Genomic DNA, 12157 nt, shown 5'->3' with positions numbered 1-12157 from the left:
CACAGTAACAAATTATTAGAGTGGAAGCATGTATAGATTAAAAGTTAGGAGATGTGAGCTCTAGATCATATTGCACTGGGTAATTATAATGACATTTAGCTATTTACAGCTCATAGGCTTAAAAAATGCAAAAAGAATACAGAGAACATTCTATCATAGTAATTTTCAGGTAATTAACTGCATAAAAATTATTAAATTTGTTTTATGTTCTGGATGTCATGAAAAACTCTTTACTGCATTATTTAATCTATTTTTGAATAATAACCAAGTTTTATTATGCCCACTATTTTGTAACTATGGAAACCGAAGCTTGCCAAGGTAAGTAACTAGCCCAAGGCTGTGCTATTTGTGGTGCTGAACAAAGAATTGGAATAGGGCGGCTGATATCAGACCCTGAGGTCTTCACCACTATGCTGCTCTGCTTCTCTGGAGCCAAAAAATATGAGTGAAAATGTTCCTTCACAATGTCTGTGCCCATGATGGCCATCCTTCATTCACCACAGATACTCACATGTGATTTACATACTCAGTTTTGTACTTAAAATGTTTATATTGCCTCCATCTCCAATATCTACATATATAGAAAGAGTCTGTTCATCACTCAAGACTTATGTCAAACACAGTCTCCTTAATGAGGTAATTTCAGTTCATGAATCAAAAAAAAAAAAATGTATCTACTTTCTCTAATAACACTTTTTAAAATAGCCCTCCATAATGATGGCAGTGTCTCCTCTGAATAAGAGATTTCAGACAGATACCTATCACCTGTCTATTGCGAGTGTGATTGCCTAGTGGTCAGGAAAAGGGGTGTAGTCGCCTTATTTTTTCCAGCTTTACTGAGGAGTAATTGACAAAAGTTGTATATATTTAAGGTGCACAGTATGATGCTTTGATATGCATATGCATTGTGAAATGATTACTACAGTCAAGCTACTTGACATATTTATCACCTCCTATAGCCACATCCTTGTATGTGTGGTAAGAACACTTAAGATCTAGTCTTTCAATAAATCTCAAGTATATAATACTGTATTATTAGCTACTGTCACAAAGCTATACATTAGATCTGTAGAAATTTTTTATCCCATATATCTGAAAATTTGCCCTTTTTGACTAACATCTCCCCATTCCCCATTCCTCCCAGACCCTGGCAACCACCATTCCATTCTCTGCTTATAAAAGTTTGATATTTCAGATGCCACACAATAGTGAGATCTTTAGTATTTGTCTTTCTCTGTCATGCTCATTTCACGTAACATAATGTCCTTCAGTTTCATCCTTGTCACAAATAAGATTTCCTTCTTTTTTTAAAGACGGAATAATATTTATAGGTATATATATATATATATATATATATATATATATACTGTGTATATATAATATGTGCATGTTATATATACTATTTACATATATATTATCATATTTATCTATATCTATAATAATAAAAGCATAATATGCTAATTAGACCGGACAGCCAAATGACCTTCTGGATATCCTTCCGGACGACCTTCCAGATGAAGCCAGGGCTGCGAGGGCCAAGGCAAGCCACTGTGGCTGCAAGGGCCGAGCCCCTTGCATGAATTTCATGCACCGGGCCTCTAGTATATAATATACATGTGTTTGTGTGTGTGTGTATATAATATATATGTATATACCGTATTTTCTGGCGTATAAGATGACTGGGCATATAAGATTTTCCTGGGTTAAAAAGTCATACACCAGAAAATACGGTAAATATCTAGGCAGCTTTGAGCACAAGTCACTTCACCTCTAAGATGGAAATACCGTATAAGACGACTTTTTAACCCAGGAAAATCTTATATGCCCAGTCGTCTTATACGCCAGAAAATACAGTATATATAATATTTTCTTTATCCATTTATCTGTTCACAACATTTAGGTTGTTTCCATAGCTTTGCTATTGTGACTAATCATACCGTGAACATAGGAGTGCAAATATCTCTTCAAGACACTGATTTCATTTCCTTTGAATATACCTATATGTGGGATTGCTAGATCATATGGTATCTCTAGTTTTAATTTTTGAGGAACCTCTGTACTGTTTTGCGTAATGGCTATATCAATTTTTATTTTTGTTATGCACAAGTGTTCTTAGGCATCTTTTTCATCCTATGGAACCTTGCTCATAGTAGGTAGTTGCCCATTAAATGACTATGGTTTTAAAGCATTTTGAAAAAGCTTACATCCTGAGCAAATGAAAGATATTGTCAATTGTCATGATTATTGATGAGTTTAAGTATTCCTAAATTCAAAAAAATATATATATATAGTATTTACTCCTTAATATAGTCTATGCTATTTCCTTTCGTCCTTAGTTTAAAAAAAATGTTTTCTGAAGAAAACTTCCTCAATAAGGTTATCAACTTAATCTACGTATCAAGTCATGACAATATCATGCTTCAGTTTAGATAATAGTATAGAGTCAATTAAACAAATTTTTATTTCTAAAGTTAGGAAAATTGGCTTCACAGCTAGCTGCCTGACTGGTTCACTCAGAAAGAAATACGTCAACTTTCCAAGACCTGAGAAAACGCATATCAGCCAGTGTCAGGAATCATGACGTCGCTGAGCCAAGAAGGAGTTAAAGAATTCAGGCACATTTGAGCTGGTGTAGCAGAATAAGAGCAGATTCAATCCTCACGGATCCTCTCAAGCTAAACTAGCGGGTCTAACACTTGGACCCATTTCACTGAATTTCCTATTGTAAACTTTCCTATTGTAACAAGCATTCAGTCTTAAAGCTTTCAATCATCCTTCCTGATTGGCTCCCCATGTTCTGTAGAGCTAGCTCACTGTACTAGCATACAAATCCCCCCCCCCTTTTTTTTAAGTTTTAGTTTCTGCCTTCGAGGGAAGGGAATGCTTGGTGTTTGTCTAGACTATTATGACTACAATCTAGGATGTGCCTTCTGCCAGTTGGGGTGCAACATAAAATGTCTCCTGCTCTGTCTTGCTGGGAAGTTGAGAGGAAGTTTGTCGTTTTAGTGTTTAATGTATTTCCTACAGATGTGTAGGAAATGCTTGTTTGAAGTTCTGAGGCAAACTACCTTGATGTTCAGTGAGATGAGATAAACTGTTTGATGAAAGAAGTCATATTCAGAAAGAATCCTATGAGAGGAAGGCAGTCTGTTTATTTACATGATGATCAAAGAACCTTCACGTGCACTGAAGCCACGTCTTCTCTCCCTGAGTAATTTGCAAAGAATAATGGCCATGGCTGAAAGGAAAGTGGGAAGTCTTTAATGACTATATTTTGGTTTAATGTGTTAAAAAAATTACTAAGCCAACTAAAATAACATACTTCTAAAAATTTTGTTCTTTAAGGAAATATTCTATACTTTGCATACCTATAAATATTAAATTATAATAAATAAATTAAAATTGGGTGATATTGTAATTTTTATTTTTAAAGACATAACCAACACTTGGGCTTACATAAACACAAAGAAAACTACATTTAACAAATAAATGTTATCAATGATTAAAAGCCTTTATAATCAAAGCCAGTAGAGTATTGTACAGAACAGATGCCAGGATGATTTAATGCAACAAACTAAATTTCTTAGCTTCCCAGCGCCATCATGACTTGCTGCCTAATACAATATTCTTCTCGCTATGAAAGAATGGATGTTGCCCCCAAATGGGAATCTTAAGAGTGATATTCATGTGAGGGAAAACCACACATTCTTAAATAATTCGTTTTTTCCTTCATTTATATAATCTACCTCTTTTTTCTCTCTTACTAAGGTTGACTGAGCTTCAAAAATGAGGGAGGCAGGCAAAAATGCAATCAACTTCAAACATTACTTTGGCACGGCACAGCAAAACACATGCAATTAAAACATCAAACACTGTGCTAATAATTATGTTTCCTATAGTGCCTTTTCATCAGGGATTTCAAACTGAATGCACCATTCCTCAGGAATGCTTTGCACATCTCTAACTCTGATGGCCACCAGTCTTCCTCCCTTCCCCCTCCTAACCTGTGCTCAGAGTTCTAACTGAATATGATGGACAATCATTTTGCCACCAAATCTATAAGATGTGGCTTCTCCTTCATCTTCTTTATCCTTTGTTCAACTAGCTGAGTGACTGATTCTCAGTAATTTGTAAGCACAAGTTGACCAATTTGAAAATGTTAAAAATCTGAATTCTAGGCTTTTCCAAATGAATGAACATTTATGACTTTCAGTCATAGCGCTTAGCTTGAAATACATAACCAAAATTCTACTTTCATCAGCGAAAGGTAATGAGCAAGGAACATAAGTGAAGCATTTAAACTAGTGCTTTATTAGCATAATAGAAGCCTGGTGCATGAATTTGTGCACGGGTGGGGTCCCTCTGGGTGGCCTGCAGGGATCGGGCCGAAACCTGCAGTCCAACACCACCTGCAGCTTCTAACTGCTGCTCCTGCTCATCCCGGCCCCACTGTGCCTGCTGCGGGATCACGCCCAATCAGTCCCGATCGGGAGAGGCTCCTGCTGCTGCAGCAGCGCTTGCCAGTCATGAGCCCTGCGTCTGGCGCCCTCCCAAGTGGACTGGCCTGTGGGATCTGGCTGAAACTGGCTCTCCAACAACCCTCAAGGGGTCCTGGCTTGCGAGAGGGCACAGGCCAGGCTGAGGGACCCCACTGGTACACAATTGGGCTAAGGAGGGACTGTGGGAGGGCTCCAGGGCATGTCTGGCCCATCTCGCTCAGTCCCAATCTGCCGGACCCCAGCAAAGGGTAAGTTAACCTACCCGTCAGAGCATCTGCCCCCTGGTGGTCAGTGCACATCATAGCAAGCAGTTGAGCAGCCTTAGCATATCATTAGCATATTACACTTTGATTGGTTGTTCAGTTCTGCCTTTTGGTCTATTTGCATATTACCCTTTTATTTTATAGGATATGGTGAGGGGAGAAGATTTAACTCTGGGTGGTGAGCATTCAAGTGCCGTACACAGATCTTGTAACATAGAAACCCACACCTGAAACCTGTATGATCATACTAACCAATGTCACCCTAATAAATTTAATAAAAAAATAAATTAGTGCTTTTAAGGCTCTTGTAAACAATGGCACCTCTAAATACATTATGTGTAAACATGTGCCACTACCCTCATGTATTTTTTAATACAACACCCCTTTTTTAAACAGGTGTATGAAGTTGTATTTTTCTTAAGCACTGCACACATTATCAAAATTCCAAATTAGTTGGATCTAACCAAGAATGTTTTACTGAATAAGGTTGCCTTGTTTCTATAATTAGGCTCCTATGATTTTTTAATGTCTCCACAGGTCCTGTCTAGATTTCTGAGGCCACATTTATTTTCTCTGGTTTAAAAGTAATAACTATCTTTTCATATGTATATATAAATATTTTTTTTCTTTATTTTCCCCCAAATGAGAATATTTGTCTACTCATTTTGTTATGTGATTTTATTTTTGAGACTTGATGTTAAACTGTTCTGATACTTTCTTTTAAAAATTTTTTACATGATTCAAATATTTATAAAGCTTGCCTTAAACTAAATCAGAATCCTTTATAACCATCGTTTGAAAACCACTAAGTGTAAAGCCCTAGATCATCTAGAGTCTAATTTCAACCTGTTATGAACTATCTATGTATCATTCAGCAATCCATTCAAATACACTAGTACTTGGTGTCTTTATTGTTAAAATAAATGTGAATGACCTTAAAATATCTTTAAATATTAAAAACTATACAGTTCAAAAAGCTTAATGTTATGTGCCTTGAAGTTCCTGGCTAGCAACAATAATACAACACGTACTTTTTAAAACTATATTTTTATTGATTTTAGAGGGAGGAAGGGAGAAGGAGAGAGATGGAAACATCAATGATGAGAGAGAATAATTGATTGGCTGCCTCCTGCACCCTCCCCCCCTACTGGGGATCGAGCCTGCAATCCGGGCATGTGTCCTCATTGAGAATCAAACCGTGACCTCCTGGTTCATAGATCCACACTTAACCACTGAGCCACGTACGCCGGCCGGGCAATACAACATGTACTGAAGGCCTGCTCTCTACACGGGACTCTGCCAGTGGGACAGAGCTAAGAAATGGTCTTTTCCTTCATTCATTCTGACACATGGACAACTTTTATCCATCCGTTTCCATATATATTGTCTTATTTGATGCTCATAACTTATAAATTAGAAAGGAAGCTATTATTCGTCCCATTTATGAGATAAAGGCAAGTAGTTACTAGAAAATGCTAGAGCTGGTGAGAGGCAGAACGGAACCATGTAAGATGTTTTTGTTGTTGCATGTGGATTAATGTGCACTATTCCTGAATGGCATGCTGTAGGCCTCTCTCCCTGAGCCGCAGACATTGTCCCTCTGGGAAAAAGGCATCATGGTTTTGTATTTACTTCTAATGTACCTCAAAGGGAACCTTGTTTAATGATAAAACACTTGTAAATCTCTTGGAATAAAGGGCTCATTTAAATGCAAAGTACTGCTGAACAGCATCCCCTGTACTCTCCCACTGGGTCCTTCAAAACCAAGGAGGGCTGACTGAGCTCTGTCAGGAGCAGAGGAGTGTCATCAACTGGCCCTTTGTGCCGCTACCCCGCGCCCTGCAGATACTCTGCTCCTCAGGCAGGCAGATCTGAGTGAGGCGATGCTGCCCAGGCCACCAGGCCTCCTCAGAGCATGGCAGGGGACATTGACAAGTTGCAAACCTTTCCTAAACTTGCTCTTCGTCGCAGATCAGCAGGCCCTGGGAGCTGGTTCCCCACATCGCTTGAGCAAATGCATGGACAGAGATCAACCTCACTCAGGAGGAGAAAGAGTGGTTCTTGGCATCAAAAGTGATGCCGCCTGACAGAGAAAAAGAACTCCGCGTGACGCACCCTCCCGGTGCCATCAGCATCACATGCGCCTCCTCTTTCTATTCTTCTCTTATTTTCTGTTGTCACCTCTAACACAGGCCTTTATTTTTATTGATTTCAGGAGGAAGGGAGAGGGAGAGAGAGATAGAAACATCAATGATGAGAGAATCATTGATCGGCTGCCTCCTGCACAGCCCACACTGGGGATGGAGCCTGGAACCCTGGCATGTGCCCTGACCAGGAATCTATCCTTGACCTCCTGGGTCATAGGATGACACTCAACCACTGGGTCAAGCTGGTCAGGCCAATACAGGCCTTTAATATGTTCAAATAATCTGGAATTGGAATCTCAATGCGTTTGTGGCTGAAGAAGTTTCTTTCGTAATCTAAATGTCCCCAAATCCAATTATAACTGATCCCTTATGAGAATGTGCCCCTTTATTTAATATAATCCCCAAGTTTCAGCTTACGATAGAAAATACTTCATGCGCTAGCCGGTTTGGCTCAGTGAATAGAGCATCAGTCTGGGGACCAAAGGGTCCTGGGTTCGATTCCTGTCAAGGGCACTTATCTTGGTTGCAGGCTCCTTCCCTGCCCAGGCCCTGGTTGGGTCACATGCAGGAGGCAACCAATGTGTGTGTCTCTCACGTCGATATTTCTCTCTGTCTTTCCCTCTCTCTTCCCCTTTCTCTAAAAATCAATGGGAAAATATCCTCGGGTGAGGATTAAAAGAAAAAAAAAGAAAGAAAGAAAGAAGAAATTTCCAAGCAGTGCCTGATTTTCCCGCTTTCCCCAGGCTGTCATTCTTGTGACCCTTTTGCTTAGTTAATGTTTCTCACTAATTTCTCACGCTTCCTATGTTTATCTCAGCTTTATCTACAAACCACGTCTCCCACAAAGTTCTGCTTAGACACATCCTTCATTGAATTATAAAGTTTTAAGTACTGATGTAAAGTTCATGTAAAGGGCCAGGTCTTAAATGAAAAACTCAGTATGTTTTGACAAATGTCTACATCTTGTGAAAAACACCTCCCACAAGATGTAGAGCATCTCCCCCAGCACCGAAATCTCATCGAGTAAGTCCCCATAACCCCGTAAGGTACTTCTCTGCTGATTTTTATTTCCGTAGATAATGTTTTTCTGGTTAACAACTTCATGAAAATGAATTCATACAGCATGTACTCTATTATTTCTGACTTCTTTGCAATTCCTTATAAATTCTAGATAACATTTATCAGGTTGAGGAAATTTACTTCTATTTTTGGCTTGTGGAGGGCTTTGCCATGACTGCATTTTAAATGGTGTCAAATACTTTTCTGCATCTAGTGAAATAATTACATATTTTCCTCCATTATTCTGTGAAATGTTTACCAGGGTGTTTTTTTAAAATATTAAATCCTACATTTATGGGATAAGCCCAACTTTATCTCCTTCTGTTATCTTTCTTTTTTTTTTAATGTTGTTGGTTTTAATTTTCTAAATTAAAAAAGTAGTGTTTAAATATTCATAAGTGATTTATTCATGTTTTTTTGTATTGTCTTTGTCCAATTTGGTACCAAGGTAATTCTTTCCTCATAAAATCAGTCAGGAAGTGTTATTTCCCTCTTCCCCTATTTACTGAAAGATGTGTAAGACATAATTTCTTCTTTAAACGTTTGATATAAATGGCCAGTGCTGTCATATTGGCTTAGAGCTTTTGTAGTGGGATGTTTTTAAATTAGCATTTCATTTTATTTGATATAAGGAGTTCCAGATTTTTTTATTTATTCTGAGTCAGTTCATCTGATAATTTTAGAATTTAGAGTAATTTTAGAATTTCAAAAATTTCTAGATTCTAGCATTTCTAGAATGACAGTCTACTCTGGTTAGATTTAAAGGTACTAATGACTCTATTCCCATTAGTAAATAGAACACTGATAGTCCATGGCATGATCTGTCAGTAGAAATGAGCAAATATCACCATTGTATGCTCCTAGTCAAACACCTACAGGAAGCAAGGGTCTGGGTTGCAGTGCGTATCATACATCTGAACAAAAAGGATGAACTCAGGGATCAGAATTCCTGGCTCCAGCCCCACACGAATGACCTGGGAGCCTTCAAGTGAGCCCTGAAAGGGACCTTGCCCCCGGGAGCCACAGGGCTGAGATTATGGAAAAACAAATCCCAAGTCCCCACCTGTTAGTGGCCGAATTACAACCCAAGCTGAATTCCCAGATTCCCAGGGCATCTCCTCCAGGAAGAGCACTGACTGGGAAGAAACGGGGTCCTCAACATTGGAATTGGGGTGTGTGAGAAGAACATGATGAAGCTGGGGACACCAAGCCCCTAAATTCTCTTGTGCCAATAGACACAGCCCCACCTCCCCATCTGAGGGCATTAACCTTGCATGGCCTAAAAAACTCTAACGCGTCCTCTTAAGCAGTTGCCTTGCAGGACATCACTGATCCGTCTTAGGACCCGTCCTATCCCTTCCTGCTGCCGTGACTGTAACTACATCCAAGTCCCAGCAAGCCCCGGAGTGAAGTACAAAGTGTGGCCCATGAGGAAGTGTTGCTACTCTCCACAATAATGACTTGCATTTCCTAATTCAAATCGACAGAAATTCAGAGACTGTGTATGAGAATGGATATTAAGGGAGCAAAATAATGGGCACAGAAGTATAAAGATAGGTCAGCCTAAGCTTATTGATATGGGTCCACTAAGCAGAGATTCAGCCTGAATGTTGTAGCTCAGGGAGTTAGAAAGGACTCTAATAGGGTTAGAAAGGGTTGGGTGGCTGGAGGTAGCTTTCAGTAAAACGAGTTAAAATGCCAGACCTGCTTTGACATACTATAGAGAGATGTAGGGAGGCCCAGCCGGCATAGCTCAGTGGTTGAGCGTTGCCCTATGAACCAAGAGGTCATGGTTTAATTCCCGGTCAGGGCACATGTCCGGATTGTGGGTTTGATCCCCAGTAGGGGGTGTGCAGGAGGCAGCTGATCAATGATTTCTCTCTCCCTCTCCCTTCCTCTCTGCAATCAATAAAAACATACTTTAAAAAAAAAGATATAGGGAGATGGGAATCTCAGAATAGATTCATCATTTAAGACCCACCTGAAGAATTCAGAAGACTCAGCTTTCACCAGGACTGTAAGAAATAATCTTAATCATTTTTACAGAATACTGCAATGGATCGGATCTTACAGGGAGAGCTGTGGTCACTGAATTGAGAAACTCAAATGCAATGGGAGGAGTAATTGGGCCCAGGTATCAGGGGCCAGGCAGCAGCCCTCAACCGCCAGAGTCAAAATGGATGTGGTTATCTTAATGGGCAGCAGAGTCAAAGCAGCAAAGTCCGTGCCTCGGGCAGGCCTGCGGTGCCGGAGGGTTGATCAGGTTGTTCCTGAAGCGAAATAGATAGAAAATCTATTGCATGTTTACTTGATCCATATGAGTAGGAAAGCCTTAGGTTAAGGTATTAAAAGTCTAACCTGAGTTGTAAGAAGGGAGAGCCGTGGCCCTGTCCATCCATTCTTAGCCATGAGCCAGCTAGCAGGCCTGGAATACCTTGAATGCCAGGAGACCAGTTCCCCGGGAGAAAGTCCTGGGTACGCTGACAAAAAAGCATCCTTGTCATTGTTCTCCCAGCCTTCCCCCAAAGGACTATGTCCTCTGGCAAGAGGAACACTGTGCCCTGGGGAAAAGGAAATAATCAGGCCTTTCAGAAGGTCTGGACACTGGCTCTGAAGGGCCAATTCCAGGAGCCCCGAAATGTCATTGTGGTTTGCCACTCAGGGGAGGGGCTTCTGATGGTCAGGTGGGCAATGATGTTTTAGCTCAGGTCTGCTTCATGGTGTGCTCCGTGAGTCCCCAACCACATCCTGTAGCTGTGTCCCCAGTTCCACAATAAATAACTGGATTAGATCCACTCAGCAACGGGCAGAATCCCCACGTGGCTTCCATCACTCCTTCCAGATAAGAGAAACATTTCAGAGGTGGACACTGATAAGAGGATGTAATTAGCTCAGTCCTTTGCACCTAAGAACCAACCATGGAAGTAGACAACAGTGCTAAAAGGAGCAAAATAAAAAGAATTTAAAAAAAAACCAAACAATTTTAGGGAAGTTTAGAGAGAAGGATGTTTCACCAAATAGGCAGAAATTGAACAGTAGCAAATGCCGTGAAAGGTTAAAACAGATAAGAATTGGCAAGTAACTGTTTGTTTTGCCTATTATCAAGTCCCTAATGTGATCCATGTGTCTGCAGCTGTAGGCACTGTGGGAGGTGGGGCTGATGGAGAAGGGAATTTGGAAGCAGTTTGTCAGGAAATAGTAATTGCATCTGTCCCTCCCTCCTGACCTTTTGTGGCAGAGAAGAGGGTTTGACAGTGTGAACTGCACTGCTGAGCTGGGGGAACACATTCTTCCCACTGGTTTTGTGGTGACAGCACCTTAGAAGTGTGGGCCAGCTTATAAGATGCTGTGGGAAGTCCCTTTGGCATTCAACGCAAATTGTTAGATCACTTTCTGTCTGATCTCTCAGAGATTACCGCTGTCTCATTCCGGAACACATAATAGTCACGGTTGGATCAGCTTTGACTTCCTTGCTGCGAGTTTTATTTACTGAGCCCATGGCATCCGTGTCTGTCAGCTCCGCGCAGGGACAGGCCCCTCGCAGGTCCCCGCTGGCCTCAGCTCCCTTGCCTTCTCCAGGTGCACACCGTGTCCTTGGCAGGATATGGAAGGACATAGCCCTTGTAGAGCGCTGCATGTAGATTTCCCCTACTTCTCATTTCATATTCACCTAAGAGAATTGAACTTGTGGCCAAATAAAACATTGTTCTGTACTTTTTCTTGAGATCCCCAGGATCCTGGTTTTTTATGGCTACAATTATACAACTTTTAGGACCGCAGAGCATCCGGATAATGATGCATACTTTTCTCTGCTTCTTGTGCTTATTTCTCTCTTTATTTTTGGAAAGATGTTGGAGAACTGGTGATAAGGAAGTAAAATATTAATTTCTCAAAAAGTGCACTTTTAGTTTTAAATTCTCAATAGGAAAACTGTCTGAGAAAAGGGAAATATAAGAAAATAATTCAGAAAATGAATGAGATAATTTTTTAAATCAGACTTGAAAATAGAAAAACACACATTTAAATAAATATTGTATTAGATTATATTGAAGGATACAGGCATTTAATTCTTACCCTCAATTCACTTCCACCTAAGATTCTCCCAAAATGCATTATGTTTTATGTAAATTAGCTTGAGTTCATGATAAAACAAAATTTTACTGAAGTTTGATCTGAAGAACAATAGTGC

At 40.1% G+C, this 12157-nt stretch overlaps 1 pseudogene; it reads right to left on the bottom strand.

The window, feature by feature from the left end:
• LOC103292155 (60S ribosomal protein L4-like) overlaps window positions 1-12157 on the bottom strand; it is a 149393-nt pseudogene that overhangs the window by 57684 nt on the left and 79552 nt on the right.

Source organism: Eptesicus fuscus, chromosome 12 (genome assembly GCF_027574615.1).
Source record: "Eptesicus fuscus isolate TK198812 chromosome 12, DD_ASM_mEF_20220401, whole genome shotgun sequence".
Taxonomy (NCBI): Eukaryota; Metazoa; Chordata; class Mammalia; order Chiroptera; family Vespertilionidae; genus Eptesicus; species Eptesicus fuscus.
Note: the sequence above shows the minus strand (reverse complement) of the source record. Positions and strands in the feature narration are given on the sequence as shown.